This window comes from Ambystoma mexicanum, chromosome 12, assembly GCF_040938575.1.
Source record: "Ambystoma mexicanum isolate Mex_15411 chromosome 12, UKY_AmexF1_1, whole genome shotgun sequence".
NCBI classification, from domain to species: domain Eukaryota; kingdom Metazoa; phylum Chordata; class Amphibia; order Caudata; family Ambystomatidae; genus Ambystoma; species Ambystoma mexicanum.
Genome location: NC_090936.1, coordinates 124,173,803 through 124,189,955, shown reverse-complemented (window position 1 = coordinate 124,189,955; position 16,153 = coordinate 124,173,803).

The following is a 16,153-nucleotide window of genomic DNA, read 5'->3' as shown; positions in this document are numbered from 1 at the left end:
TGGGATTGGTAGATAAAGATTTTAAGGGTGCTCAGGAGCATTCTTCTTTTTTGTTTAGAGTCACATCATATAGCTGCTGTACCTATCCAATGCGGTTATGGATCGAGTCCCCATTTTGATAATTTCGTAATTTAAAAAAACATATGATTGTATTTTGTTTGTTTTTTAATATTTTTTGAGAAAGGAGGGGGGGTTGTGGTCTCTCATAACAGCCATTCACTAGCTGAGATGTTATAGACTAGGGCAGGTACCTGCTGCAGCCACATTTCATCATCCCCGGCTTACGGGGAAAGGGAGGCATGTGAGGTTAAAGATAGATCCTACTGGTTCAGACCAGTTGCAGGCAAACGTTTAGAATGCATAGGATCGAATGCCAAAAGGGTTGAATCAAAAGGACCTAAAACCAAAGGGTCGAATTTTATTTTTTATTTTTTTGGGGGGACCTCCCCCCAACGTCCTTTTTTGTGAAACCACTTTTTTTTCAAAAACGGAAACCCCAAAAAATATATATTTAAAAAAAAAAAAAATTGACCCTTTGGTTTTAGGTCAAATTGAGTCGACCCTTTGGCATTCGATCCTTTTGTATTAGGTACTTTAACTGGACACTGTTGCAGGCTGGCCAGGGATTGAGTGCCACCTCAGCCCTGGGCCTTGTGAATTTTACATGTTTTAATAAACCACGGTTTGGTTCCCAGGCGTCTCCTCCCTTCCTGATGAACCTACTATACAATAATGCTTTGTGTAAAAACGCAGTATTTTGCAGATCTAATTAATGTTTCTGTAGGTAGAACACGATGTCTGGGCTTAATGAACCTGTTTCTAGTGACTGACTTGTTATTTATTGCACCGTTTTTATGAATGTCTCCCAACATCAGATGGGAGCATTGAAGGGATTACGTTGTTTGCTAATTTTGACTTGACCTCTGTTTCGCGTACAGTAATAACAGAATTTTTAATGATTCACAATATTCACCAAAACAGCAGTTCCTTTTCTTGTGCAACTTTCACAATTAATGCAGCACTTGAAAGCACGTGGTCTGACGTGAAATGTTCTCGGTGTTTCAGCACAAAGAACTGGTGGTTTCTGTCACTTGAAGAGAACTAGAAATCATGACATTGACTGCATCCAGTTGCTTCCCAGATTGCTTTTTGAAAATCTACCATTTGATGGACTGAATTTGGTTGAATCAACCAAATGAGCATGGGCGTCTACACGCACATTTATGGGGCTACGGGTGTAGAGATGTCTGGCGGTGCAAGGGGCCACGGGTTGGTGAAATTGAGTCGACCAAATTGTAGACTAACCATGTAACAATGTAGAACTGATATTGACATATATTTTCGAATGGCCAGCTTCGAGTAAGAAGGTACATCTGTAGTGTCTTCTGTCCATGTTCACAGTCACGCAGGGTGACCTGTCCCCTGTCGATACAGAGCACACGCGTAGGTTCTCACGTGTGTAGGCGGGTTACTACCAAAATATTTAGTTACTCCATGTTATCAAAGGTGACGGGACCTACACTGTTGGTCTCTGTGTTTTTATTACGCAGCGCCTCTTTTCCACGCTGGTTTAAATAGAACCATGGCGATGAGGCAGTAAGACCAGCGCGTGCAGCAGAATGCTGTTTTGTTGATCTCCCTGCTTCCCGTGATATGCTCTTGGTCAGAGGCGTTGCTAGGGGGGGGCTAAGGGGGCTATAGCCCCTGGTCTTTTGGTTGTAGCCCCGGATAGAATCTCAGAGCCTACAACCAAAAGGCTAGCTAGCCCCTAGTCCTGACAGTTGCAACATTAGCATAGCCCCGGGTCTGTTCCAGACCTAGCAACACCCCTGCTCTTGGTCCTCAATGAACAGTGCCCACCGGCACTCCTGCACAGCTTACAACCTGCCTGCGGTGCGAAGGACCAGCGGCCCATGTCAGGTGTCCTGCTGGGGACTTGTGTGATCCAGTGCCTCGTTGACGTATCCTCTCCACATCTACACACTCCAACGTGCGTCCCAATAAGTAAGGCCTGACTGCATAGTATAATCAATGCTGCGGCCTGCAATGTTTGTGAGCCCATCTCCCTTCAGCGTGTGCTGCGCTAAATTTACAACCTGCCCTGGATCATTTGCCTATGCCACACTACTGTCCCGGCAGTGCTGCAGGAGCACCAGGCGCCCACATCATATACTTCTATTTTCATTAAGTGAGCTATTACCATGTCTGAGGGCGAGACCATCAGTAGCTCGTCCACTCAAGCATCGCCCCCCCCGCTGTACCTGAACAACATGACAGGTAAGAAACGAGTCCTCAATCTTTACAATTACAGGTGGTCCCGCCTTTTGACATTACGAACACCAGCAGTCTAGCGCCACAATGGAATAGATGGCTCCAAGAACTTCACATCTACATTGATGCAACTCCGGTAAGAGAGGAACGTCGCCTCAGAGGAATTCTAATGCACTCGCCAGGTCCGATAGTGAGTGACATTGTTCTCGAAAGGCCAGAAAGTACCACCAACACTTTTCAGGACATCATCGACTCTCTGAACAACTATTTTTCAGTAGGTAGTATTTTTCAGCTGGTCCGATAGCACAGCGAGTAGAGCGCTCGCTTTGACATCTGTGCAGTGCCTGCTGACGTGGTTTGAATCCCCGCAGGGCCAAACTCCGCCTTTCATCCTTCCGAGGTCAATAAATGAGCACCATACACCATGGGTAATAAGCAGCGCTCAGATACCTGAGGGTTCGTAGCGCTATATAAATGCTAAATTGTTATTATTATTTTGCGCCACTACGGAATGTAGATCATGAATGGCACATCTTTCATACTCCCACACAAGAGAAAGGGGAAAAGCTAGACAAGTTTGTCATGCGACTCCGCAAAAGATGGAAATATTGTGACTTTGAACACTACTCAACAGAAGAGGCACTCAAATCAAAAATAATTGCCAGCTGTGAGTCAGCCAAGTTTCGCAAGAATTAGATCCTTGGAAGAAATATTACAACTAGCTAGAGTAGGCATAGCACTCAATGCCAACAGAATCCTTGGGAAATATCAAAATTACGCAGACATTATCCACCGCGCCTTTGTGTCAGGTTCGATCTGCCGAGATGACATATACTAAAGACCAGAAGTCCTACCAGTGCGGCTATAACTTCCCCCATGTTGCCCCATGCCCGCAGTTGGCCATACTTGTGACAAGTGCGGAGGCGAGAATCATTTTCAGTCTGTATGCAAGAATGTCAAATACTTCCAAAAGTCTGCCAACTACTGAGAACAAAGCAGGAAGCGAGACAGCTCCCACTCTAGGCAGCCAAGATCTCCCACCAGCAGAAGACAACGGTCAACAAGCAGAAGAAGAGAATCCGCACACAGAACCCATCAAGAAAGGAAAACGAAGGAGGACACACAACTAATGCGCTCACCTGAAGACACAAAGAAGATCGACAAGGCACAAAGTAAGATACATAGAAGTCTCGCCAAGTCACCATAATGACCGACTCCTCTTCATCCAGTGGCGACCGCAAGGGAGGATATGTCCATGCTATAGGCAACAAGACAGGAACGGAATACTGCCTAACTTTAGTATTACAAGTGAATGGCAGCCCCCGGGAATTTCTGATCGACACAGGAGAAACTGTTGACGTGGTCAACGAAGAAACATACCAAGGACTCAAATGCAAGAGAGCTATGAAACCGGCTGGCATTGACATCTATCGATACAGCGCAAATACACCTCTGGAATGCAAGGGCATATTCAGAGCCACATGCACGTAGAAGGACAAAACAGCAAAAATGGTAATGTAAGTGGTCAAAGGCGAGGTGCCAAGTGGCAACATCCTCAGTTTTAAATCTACTATACAAATGGACCTGGTACATAATGTACCAAATTATGACGGCTTACACCACAAACCCAAAGGACATGATGGTTAAAATGTTCCCAACCCTTTTCAAAGGACTGGGCCGGCTCAAAGGAAAGCAAATTAAATTACACATCAACCCGGATAATAGAGGTGTTGTACAACACTACAGAGGAATTTCGTGAAACATCCAAAAGCATGTAGAAGACAAGATACAATCACTCCTAAGCTAAGACATTGTAGAACATGCAACTGGTCCCACACCCTGGGTATCACCTATCGTCCCAGTCCCCAAGAAAGAAAACAGGAAAAGCATCTTCATCTGCGTGGCCATGAGGGTACCAAACATGGCCATTGAGAGAGAGAGGCACTTGCCCCTGAGAATGACTGATATGATGCATTTGCTGCATGGAACGAAAATCTTTTCCAAATTAGATCTCAATAAGGGTTATCACCAAATCGAACTACACCCAGACTCACACTATATAACAATGTTCTCCACCCACCGAGCACTATTGCACTATAGGTGACTCACCTTTGGGGTGTCCTCCACTGCCGACATTCATTTTCCAAAACGAGATACACCCAAAAAATCAAGCACATTCCACAAGGTCTCAATTATAGTGACGACATTCTAGTGTTTGGTGTGACTCAAGATGCACACAATGACACACTGCGTCGAGCATGCATGGCACTAGAAGAAGCCTATGTGACCCTGAATGTTGACGAGTGTGAAATCAGTAAAACAATGCTTAAATTCTACAACCTTACCAGGACAAACTTCAAGCGCTCGTTGAGGTGCCCATGCCCCAGTTGACATCAGCTGTCCATTCGTTCCTAGACATGGCCAACTATTGTACATGGTATATACAGGACCTCACATCCAACAGCACACGACTACGGCATTTCACAGGAAAAGGACAAGAATTTGTGTGGTCAAATGACTGTGAGGATGCCTTCCAAGATATCAAAAGATGTATCGCCTCTTCCTCATGTATGGCATATTACAATCTAGATCTTGAAACGGAACGGACTGTAGATGCTAGCCTGGTTGGTTTAAGAGAAATCTTGCCCAATTCAAAACAGGCTCTTCCTCATAGTCATCATGCCGAATTGTGGCTTATGCAAGCCGTAGTCTGTCTACAGTTGTCTGGGCATGTGAACACTCATTTATTCCTCTATGGCTGGAAATTCACTATCATCATGTATCATCAGGCCCTCACAACCATTTATGGCAAATCAACAGCAGAAATGCCTCCCGCGTATTACAAGATGGGGACTCCGACTACAAGAATATTCCTTCACGATACTTCATCGCCATGGGAAAGCCAACAAACCAGCTGATTTCATATTGAGATATTCTCTGCCTGCCTGCGAAAGATGAATCACAGTCCCTCAAAAGCAGACCAATATATCAATTGCATTGTCAGCAACGCACTGCCAAAATCCCTCCCCATTCCCAAGCTCCTCAACAGCATAGACCAGGACCCAGTGCTCTTGAAAGTCAAAGAATGAGTTTCCTTAGGGAGATGGCATGAATCGAAGCAGAAAGAGAGATTAACCTCTAAATGTTTGGAGTAGTTTCCGTTCCATGTCAATCTGCTGAAACATCCCTTGTCTCCATCTCCAGAAGGTCTACTGCTAAAAGAGAATTGAATTGTCATTCCAGAAATGTTGCAGGGCAGGGTGATCAGCATGGCACAGTGGAATTGTATCCACTAAAAGACAGCTGCGTACAAAGGTATGGTTCCCTCAGATCGATGCAAAAGTCAAACAGATCTTAGGAAGCTGCATAACATGCAAAGCTGTTGCACCACGCACATTTTGAGAATCCCTCATAATGACAGTGATGCCTCCTCAAGTCTGGGACGAAGTAGCTGTCGACATGTTTGGACCCCTGTCCAATGGCAAGTACGTTCTAGTCGGATTCCCATAAATACACCTGATACTTTCCACAGCAGTGCATGCCGTCATCTCAGCATTGGACAAAAGGTTTGCGGACAATGACATCCCAACCATCATAAAATCCGATAATGGTCCACAGTTTAGCAGACACAATTTAGCAGTGTTCGCTGAACACCTAGGCTTTCAACAATGGAAAATTACCCCCTATGGCCACAAGCAAACGGCACTGTGTAATGGTTTATGGCCAACCTAAAGCTCACCCTACAAGTGTGTTCCATTACAAAAGGTTAATTTATGCAAGCCATCTGCACTCTCCACAGAGACTATACTAACACTCCTCATAGCTCCACGGGAGTGTGCCCCTCAGAACTCATGTTTAGCAGGAACATAAAAATCACCCTCTCACACCTGCCTACCAGTGAGGTGGGTAGAGATGCAGAACTGAAAGCTCGAGACAAAGAAAGCAAAGAAAGAAGGAAAAAGTATACAGACTCCAGGAGGAAGGCAAAAGAGACGGAGGTGCACATAGGAGACCAGGTACTGGTGCGTCAATCACAAGGATCAAAGGAGATGCCAGCTTTTAGTCCTCAGCCCATGACAGTCACACATTTCAAAGGATCCATGGTAACAGCAGCAAGTCCTAGTGGCACCATCACCAGAAATTCCTCTTTCTTAAAACAAGTGGGAAGAGAAGCAGCACAGCGAAGTGAGGAGAGTGACTTCATGGATGGCAGCTGCTGGTATTTCATGGATGGCGATGTGGACACCGATGACAGCGACAGTGAGAGGGAAGGCCACACCCAATGACTCGAAGTCCATCAAAAAGAGCTATTCGAAGACCCACAAGGTGGATTCAAGAAATGGGATAAATGAAGACGATCTCAGTTAAGGGGGGGGAGATGTAGTGTCCTATGTCTATGTTCATAGTCATGCAGGGTGACTGGTCCTCTGTCGATACCGAGCACAAGCGCAGATGCTCACCAAGCACACATGCAGATGTACGCAGGGTAACCGCCGAAATAGTTACTCCGTGTTGATTACTCCTTTACTACCGGGCATATTTCTGCCCCTCTTAAACATGCAATAATCTCTCTTTTGTTAAAAAAGCCCCATCTCCCAGTATTAATGAAATTGATGGAAGCAATTGTGACACCTCAATTATCTTCCTTCCTTGAGGCTAATGTCCTCTTTCATCCTTTTCAATCCGGATTCCGCCCCGGGATGGCGACTGAATCCGTAATGTTAGCACTCATGGATGATATTGCTTTGCTTCAGGACCACAGAGAGGTGGGAGCCTTGATCCTCCTTGACCTCTCTGCGGCCTTTGATATGGTTGACCACCAGAAACTGTTGTCATGTCTGTTGAGGCGGAAATATCGGGCATTCCGCTTAACTGGTTCTCCTCTTTTCTATCTTACAGGGCCCAATCAGTCTTCCTTCCTCCATTCACATCTCCTCCAAGTGGGTTGCATTGTGGGGTCCCTCATGCTTCGCCCTGTCCCCTTTGCTTTTTAACCTTTATATGCAGGCACTTGCCAAACTTATCGACAGCCATGGAGTGCATTTCTTTTCCTACGCTGAAGATACCCAGATTTTGTTCCGTCTCAACACGCCTTGCTCCGACCCTCCTTGTAAATTGAGAAATTGTTTGGCTGCAGTTGGTGACTGGATGGTCAACAACTGGTTGAAACTTAATGGAGAAAAAACAGAGGTTATTTTGGTTGGTTCAAATGTGGACAATCACGTGTGGTCTCTTGATCACTGGCCATCGTCCCTTGGCCTGTGACCTGACCCCTCCCCCATGGTTAAAAGTCTTGGGATCAAGGTTATGACCACTGGCTCGCGGGAAGCCCAGGTCTCGGCAGTTTGCCAGATGTTTTTTTTTAAACTTAAGGTTCTAAAAAAAAAAGGTTCTTGCCCTCCTTCCATCTGCTCTTAGGACAAACATTGTCACAGCTTCAATTAGGAGTTCTCTTGACTATTCCAATGCAATGTACCTCGGTCAGCCAGAGAGGTTACTTCAACGGCTTGAAACCCTTCAGAACTCTGCTCCTAGACTTGCCCACTCCAGTGAACTTCTGCATCACGTCTCATCAGGAGCCGTATTAAGTTTAAGGTTCTTTGTATGGTTCACCAGGCAATACACAGGGTAGGGCCAGCATTCTTGAAATCACAGATTCTGCCTTACACTCCTAATCGACCTCTGTGCTCAGCTAATAAACTTCTGCTACAAGTTCCCAGATTTTTTCCTGCTAGAGCTGGAGGAAGATCCTTTTCAGTTCTCACCACTACTCTTTACAACACCCTGCCTTTAGATCTTCGCAAGCTCCATGAGTTGCTCCCGTTCCGAAAGGCTTTTAAGACCCTTCTGTTTTAGTTTCTGTGACCTCTCTCTCGCATCCCTTAGCCTCAATACCTCACGGTTTTTGTGCACTCTATAAATACCATATAAATAATTAAATAAAGGTGAAGAGACCTACACTGTTTGTCTCTGTGTTTTCATTATGCAGGACCTCTTTTCCATGCTGGTTTAAATATAACAAAATCAAAGGCTTACTCTGGTGTAAGGGCGCACTAAAGTGAAAAATTTCCTAGTGGGAAAAAAAAATCTTTCATTGCATTATTGCACATGGGCAATATTTGCCCTAGGGCCAGCCCTTTGCTTTGGGCACAAATGCATAGAAAGCATATATTTTTCAAGTAAGGAAATATTGCCCGGCGCCAATTGCACTGGCACTGGTCCAAAGCTTCTGTAAAATAGCCCAGAGTTTTGCGCCTGTTCTGCAGCCCCTCCCCGCCCTTATGCTGTTGAGCTCTAGCTGGCCGATTACATTATAACCATGCAATTCTCTTCCCCAGTCCCTTAGCATCTTCTTTCCCTCTCTGATCCCACTGCTAATTTGCAGTATTTTGAATGATTATTCTTAAGGCCTCATCACGAGTCTGGTGGTAACCCTTAAATGTGGCAGTAGTGCTATTACCGCTGCATTTAAGGGTCCGCCAGATCATGGCTTTGGCAGATTTCCCGCCAGCTCTGAGCTGGGGCAAATCTGCCGCAAATCTGCTGATTATTTGCGCTATTACCGCCAGCAGGAAATCCGCCGGCGGTAATAGCACGAAAATTCCCCATTGGGCCCAATGGGGAATGAGGGATTCCCGAATGGGCCCAATGGGGAATGGGAAATAACCGCGCCACCAAACCCGTGATCCGGTGCTAATAGCACCGGAGGTTTGGCAGTAGCGCTAATAGCCCCAGCGCTAATGGCGCCGGGGCTACCGACCAACTCGTGATGAGGCCCTTAGTGTTTTAAAGAAGGAACATTAATCATGCCCTTTCCTGCCTCTCCTCATCACTTGTAACATCACAAGTGTCCTCATTGCAGAAAGTTAATTTTGATCGACACTAGATCAAACTTACCTTTGTGAAAACAACGTATTATTTTAAAGTGCTTCTGCTCCGGGGCAATGTTTTCCCTGCTGCTAATAGGGAACAGTATTTCTACTCAGGCTAACTCTACCCTCGTGCAAAAATGCATTGAAAGACTATTTTTTGCACTAGTGCAGTTTGTGCCTTAAAGCTATCAGCGTGTAAAATTGCACTTCCACCAGTGCCAAGTTTCTGTAATACAGACCGATGAGTATTGTGTTTTTGATGGTATATTAAACTACATTCATATGGAACCGTTCTTCACCTGGCATATTTGGAGAAAAAAAATCAAGCCTTTGGGGCATGTATTAGGGATGCTGCATTCTTTAAAATGAAATATTTTGTTTGCAAGTGGTCTTATTCAAGACTGGACATCACATTCATACCGGGTCTCCATTTATATCCCATAAAAATATAATTTGCCTAATACACTTGAGCTCTATGCCAATTGTTTATTGGGAGTTCCTGATTCTATGCTGTGACGAATCAAGGGAATTCATCCCTTCTCCACAAGGGGGAGGCCCCGCTGTGAGGCTAGAGAGGTCAGCCCACTCTGCAACACCTTCCCTAGGGGTCGAGGCAAATGGCAACCTCACCGGGAGAGACTCCCCCGTTGGGGACAAGGACTCCCGTTCCTGTGCACATCACGGCCTACAAGGGATGCCGTACAATACTAGAAACTATTAAAGATCAAGACTGGGACAAAGAAACACTCAATAGACATCGTTATTATCAAGAAGAACAACATGTTCCTTTAAATCAAAACATCCAATCCACCGGGACGAGTACATTGAAGAAAGCAGACTCAGCAACACCTGACAAGAGAGCCCTGGAGAGAGGGGACTGCTCACGTAGACACAGGAAGACCCCGAGCTATGGAAACCCCAGGGAGAGAGACCTTGAGAGAGAGTAACACATATGTAGCCACTTGAGGACCCCAAGCTACGTAACAACCAGAGAGAGAGAGGGTGAGAAGTGCATGGGTCAAAAGGTCCGCAAGTTTCAAACTCGCTTCACATTATCGGACAAAATGCCAACACTACAGCGAATCCCAAGAGGGAGCAACCAAAAGGGCAGGAGCCTGTAGAAAGGTGGTGACGAGACCACAGGATGGCCGTGGTGGACAGCCGGTCCACAAAACTTCTCCGTCACCAGTGTTGAGCGTATGAGGCAAAGGAAACCTGAAGCAGAGAACGCTGATGGAAACACGCTGATGGCAAAAGGAGAACACTAAGAATGCTCCTGAGGTATCAGACTCCTGAGGACGTTTTCCAGCATCCTTGAAGGTAACAGGGAGACCGGGAGTCACAGGAGACCCATGGAGATCATTATACAGTGCAAGTAACACGTCTCAGTAGAAGTGACGAGACAAACTTGAATCAGATGTTTATGAACTTTAAAGGCTGTGTCTCAAGAAAAGGACATTCTAATAATCTAAGCTTGAAGGGGAAGGAAAAGTGGATAATACCATGGGAAAAGGGGAAAAACGGTGAGCATCGTGCATACGAAGTACTGAATAGTGAAAAGAAAGATAGAGTTCAGAGGAAGTAACCAAGTGAAAAGTGTGCCAAGCCAAATACACCACAATGAACTGAATCATAATCATGTAGGGGAGAAAGGTTGTCAGAATAATAATGTAAACCAAGAAGACATTGAAATTAGCAACTGGAATAAAATATCCTACGAAAGATCGCCAAAAGTGATTTCTAAGGAGCCGAGAACAGTCAGTTATCCCTTTGAAGAATTACAAAGAGTTATCCATGAAGTCACATAGAAGATATATGCAGATAGCCTTGATATTGCACTTAGAAGATTTCAGAGGGTAACCTGTCTATTGTGCTTAGAAGACTGCATGAGGGTAGCCTGTCTATTATAGAGACGATCTGATTACACACCTACATCAAAGACAACGCTCCATCTAAGCCTCAAGGTACGTTTTTACGGACCACTTCGGTAGACACCAGCCACTGGACGGCTACTCACCCTCATGCATTAGAATGCAGCAATGACCTATGACAAAAATTCCGTCTAGCTGGACACATAATGACTCACCTCCATACACAAGACTAAAGCACAGAGCACAACACCTCTGCATGAGAATGCAGCAATGGCCTATGACAAAAATGTGGTTTAGCTCGTACACTCTCCTGACCACCTCAGTACCCATTCACATGCATGACATTTATTGGTAGCTTACTGGAGATCAGCCAGCCCACCTAACTCCCTATCTTGGCAAAATGCCCACACACATTCTAATCCTTCTGACAATTTCCCCATACCTTGGACTTCGGTCCCTACGGCATTCCCACCACAAGCAAGCTGAGACCATGCTAATGGGATAAAGGTGCTACATAAAAGGCAAACTACTACTACAAATTAAGGATACTTTACCTAAGCAAGAACATCATTGACTGGTACTGGAAGTAGCCTCAGGAGAAAGGAGTTATTCTCCTGTTATCAGTTAGTTTTCATAGTGGTAGGGTCAAGTTAGTATTCATAGTGTGCAGGGTCAGATAGGTTAGTTTTGGACAGTCAACATATTTCTTTTTGTACTTTCACATTACGATGGAGCACCTTACTTAGTAAGATAGGAATGGATCACCCATAGTTATAGGGAAAGCTGGGCCTTCTAAACGTACTTGAATAAAAATCAGTAATCATGTCCTTGGAGTGTAAGCGTCCTCCTGCCTCGCCACAATGCTGAATTCATCAAATTAAGTTGCATCATGTCAGAACAGTGGCCTTTCAATGCAAACAATCTGAGAGATCACCTGACAAGTCAAGCAGTCCAGTGACAGATTGAAATCTCGGCCTGAGAACACTGCCCACTTTTGTTTGAGGGGGCATATCCTTCTCAAGGTCATTTCTGTAACAAATTCTAACATGTTCCTAAAGCTCACAGCCATAAAAATGTGCAAATTGATCCAAAGTTTAGACAATACAAAGCATGAAATAAGAGCATAGCAATTTGCTATGCAATTCTGTATGTTTGCTAATTAAAGTGAAACTTGTGTAGCAAAGCTAGATATTTAAATTACCCTGGTCAATGAAAGCAGAGCTCACCCTGCTTTCCTCTCTTGCCCTCAGAGCTTTCTCTGTCCTCCTTTTTTCAGTTCACTGCCAGTTCAAAGTGGCTAATTGAGAGAGAGTGCAGCAGTAATCATCTCTTCTACTGTTAAAAGTGCCAAAAAGACCTGTGTGAGAGAGCTAGGCAAGAAAAGTTATTTTTCAAATAATTGGAAACCAGTGTCCATTCATGCAGCACACCTTTACATTTTACAAACTCATGTCACTAATGTCTGTCTTCAGTGGTACACATAAATGTTGCTCATTTCAAACTGCAAATCAATTTTAGAAAATTAATGTATTATGTTTGCTCTTAAAGTAGTACTGGCTGAGGTACAGCACGTTCAAAGGGCCTTGGGTGAGAAAGAAAGTTGAGAAAAAGCCATGGAGGATATCTAGCTACTTTGGATGAGGGTAGTTACTTGTGTTAAATCCTTGTTCTTCGAGCTTCTCATTAGGTGAATTAAGAAGGGAGTATAGTTTCTACAAGTGGCTTGCCCAATAAACATGCAGCATTACATCAAATGCAGATCATTTCCCATCATAGTGTTATAAGGACACAAAGAATGATTGGTTATTGTTTAATAATTGCATAGATTGTGCCTGGTGCCCTGTACATTCTTGCTCTGCAGTGTGTTTGCAGTTCTTTATTTGTGAAATAAAGAAATACAATTATTTATTATAAAAAAATTAAAAAAATTAAATTAATGTATGCTTTGCAATACACTATTTAAAAGGATCCTGTTGACTGGCAGCTGCCAGTCAAGTAAGTTCTGAACTGGGCCAGGCTACAAAAAGGGACCAACAACCAGTTCCAGTCTTTCCACACTCATTGAAAGCAACTAAGCATAAGAGCAAAGCAGAACACAGTTTGCCCTTTAGACAGTGCTGCACAAGACAGGGCAGCCAACATGGATTGTGGGGCAAATATATCATGAAGCAGTGTGCATCTCTAGGTTGTGTGCAGATAGATAGCCAAGTTCTGTCATGCACTGAGTGAATCTCTAACACACATGCTTAGTGCAATGTAAACAATGAACAGCATTTTTTGATGTCGCAAAAATGTATATCTATAATATGCTTTTACTGAGAGGTTAGCAGACTTTTGTGGCCATCACATTTCACTTCATTTCATTCAGCCATAAATGACTACCGCCACAGATCAGATGATCCCTACGTGGGATTGGCATGCAGCTCGTCAACCATTAGGATTTCCGTTATCATGGGTGGATGTTGACAGGTGTATGCTCCCACCCTTGAGGTCACAGCATTTGGAGTCAGGCAGGCGGCCAAAGTAGGCACCTTCCAACAAGAGTGCCCCGGTCCTCATCTTGTTGTGGCTACTACCATAGATCACAGGATTAAAGTAAGTGGAATCAAAGATAATCAAATTCTTGTTAGCAAGGTGTACCTTGTCAACAGTTTACTAAAGGGCCTTAATATTTTAGCTTGGTTTCTTCGTATGCTTTTCTACTTCACGTTGAGCTCGCTGCAAATAGACCATCATTCTCCTTCCCTCCACGTCTACACTGGCTTGGACTCATCAAAGCGGATGAAGAACTGAAGAGGGCACGGTTATATGGGAAATAAGGCAATGGCATTAGCTGTGCAATTATCTCAATGATCATTAAATGATCATTAAACGTCATACAAACCACCACAGTTGTTGATATTTTTTCTTGGTCTGTCTAGATGATTGATGATATAATGCAAAGACCAATGTACCTACAATAAATTATCCAATTCACTCAAGCATGTGGTTTTTTGGAGTTGGTCTCTCACTCAACAATTTTGAGATGATGGAAATCCAGCTTTAGGATTTATATACAACATGTATGTTATCAAATCTACCACCTTTAGTATGGTTATATGTTCAGATACAAGAAGTGATATTAACACTGTGTGCCATGATTCAATTAGGGGTTTCAATAGCATGAACATTCTCCTAGAATTTACAGTCGAAGATTTTGCTTGCACATGCATACTACTTATTCTTCAATATGTTAATCCGCCAAACCCACTGCAAAGTAAGCCAAAGGTAGTCTGCCTGCCCGGATGTCACCTAACAGGACTCAATTTTAACTCTTGCTCGTGGATTCTTACAGTAGGTAAAAATAAACGCTTTTATGCCAATGTTAATTTCCCCTGATTGAATAGAATTTCAGCTCATTGTTAATTTGTTTCAAAGCAATGCATGATGTGGTTAGAGCATTAGCCTCTTTGTACCTTTCTACCCCTCAAATGGAGTTACCCACACAAATAAGAGGGATTTCCGTTAAAGCTTTGACTTCTGTGCAGTCGTGGAAGGAATACTGATACCTCTCCAAACAATCCCCCCGAGAGACATCTCAGTGGATAAGAGTAATAAGACTCTGTGTACATAGACATCAGTGAAACAAATAGTCAGTGATGACACAGTAAAAGTAGCTATTGATGATCATAATCGCTTCATTGAAGACAATCCCATTGATGTTAGGGTCGCAATCCCCCCTGTAAAGAATTGAACAATCAAAATGTCCCTCTTAAATACACAATCACTAGGCAAACATGCCATTGACATACATGATTACAACGTGGATAAGAGTACTGATGTTATTTGTGTGATGGTGACATGGCTTAATGACTCGACTGGACAAGAGATAAACCTAGCGACAATACTAGGATATGCTTTATGTTAAAATCACAAGCAGGTCAACAATGGGGGCGTGGTCATTCTGGCTAGGAAAGAACTTCGCTTTTTTGAATCCACCATAAATTGTGAAACATGCTCAATTCCTCACCTGAAGATTACCCCTAATGATAATAGTTGTGTGACTGCTATACTGGTATACCGAGACTCGGTTGATATGCTTGGCTTAAATGAGGAACTTGCACATCTTTTGGCCCCTTCAAATAAATCTAATCGCTCCAACATAGTACTAGGCGACCTCAATCGTTGGTTCGGAGACACCTCCAATAAGGAGGCATTACATCTATAGTAGCATTTTACAATATGGATGTTGTAGTACAAAATAGAGAACATACTCATGTAAAAGGCGACAGGTATGTTGGCGGATTCCTGTGGTGTGCACTTGAATACACTGATGGACAGAGTTGCTCTCATGAAATAAAAAAACAAAAGAGATGGATTGTGCCATGAGAACTGGCTCACTGCAACCTTAATCAACCTCAAAAAGGAAAAGAGACAGGCAAAGAGGGCCTGGGCAAAAAACAAGTCTGACACAAAAAGGCAGCCTGGAAATCGCTGTAAAATGTCTATGACAAAATATCTACGAAAAAGTGTTTCTTTAACAAGCAAAGCACCAAATAAATACTAAAACTCTCGGAAGTCTTCAGAAAAACTTGAAAAAGCCAATGCACAGTCACAACTCTGTGCCCCCCCAACGAGTACTATGTCAGCATGCTTTCCTGGATGAAGTAAATTTGGACCGTACTAGAATAGTCAATAGCATGGATAGGTGGAACAAACAGAAAACTAGAGGTTGAGGAAAACAAAGAACAACCCAAGTTCCACTTTAAACCTATCACTATGTCAGAGATGGAGACAACACTTAAGAATATGCGTCCAACCTGTTGCCCGGACCATGTCCTTCCGTCCAAACTTATCTTGGGTATCTTCCCTGCCTTCCAGGGGATTTGTTGCCAGTCTCTGCTTGTTCCCCACCTGGGTTGAGTAAACCCCTTTTGTATATTTAAGTTAATTTATTTAATGTGATTTAGTTTAACCAACGTAAACTTTACACATATCATATAACTAAACAAAATATAAAAGAAAAGAAAGTGATGTACAGTGTGTAAATATACATTGTGTCCTATAATACTCAAGTACAAATAATAACATTACATACCAATTCAAAGACATTACAATAACATATAATAAACATACAACTTTTAAACAGCATATCATATA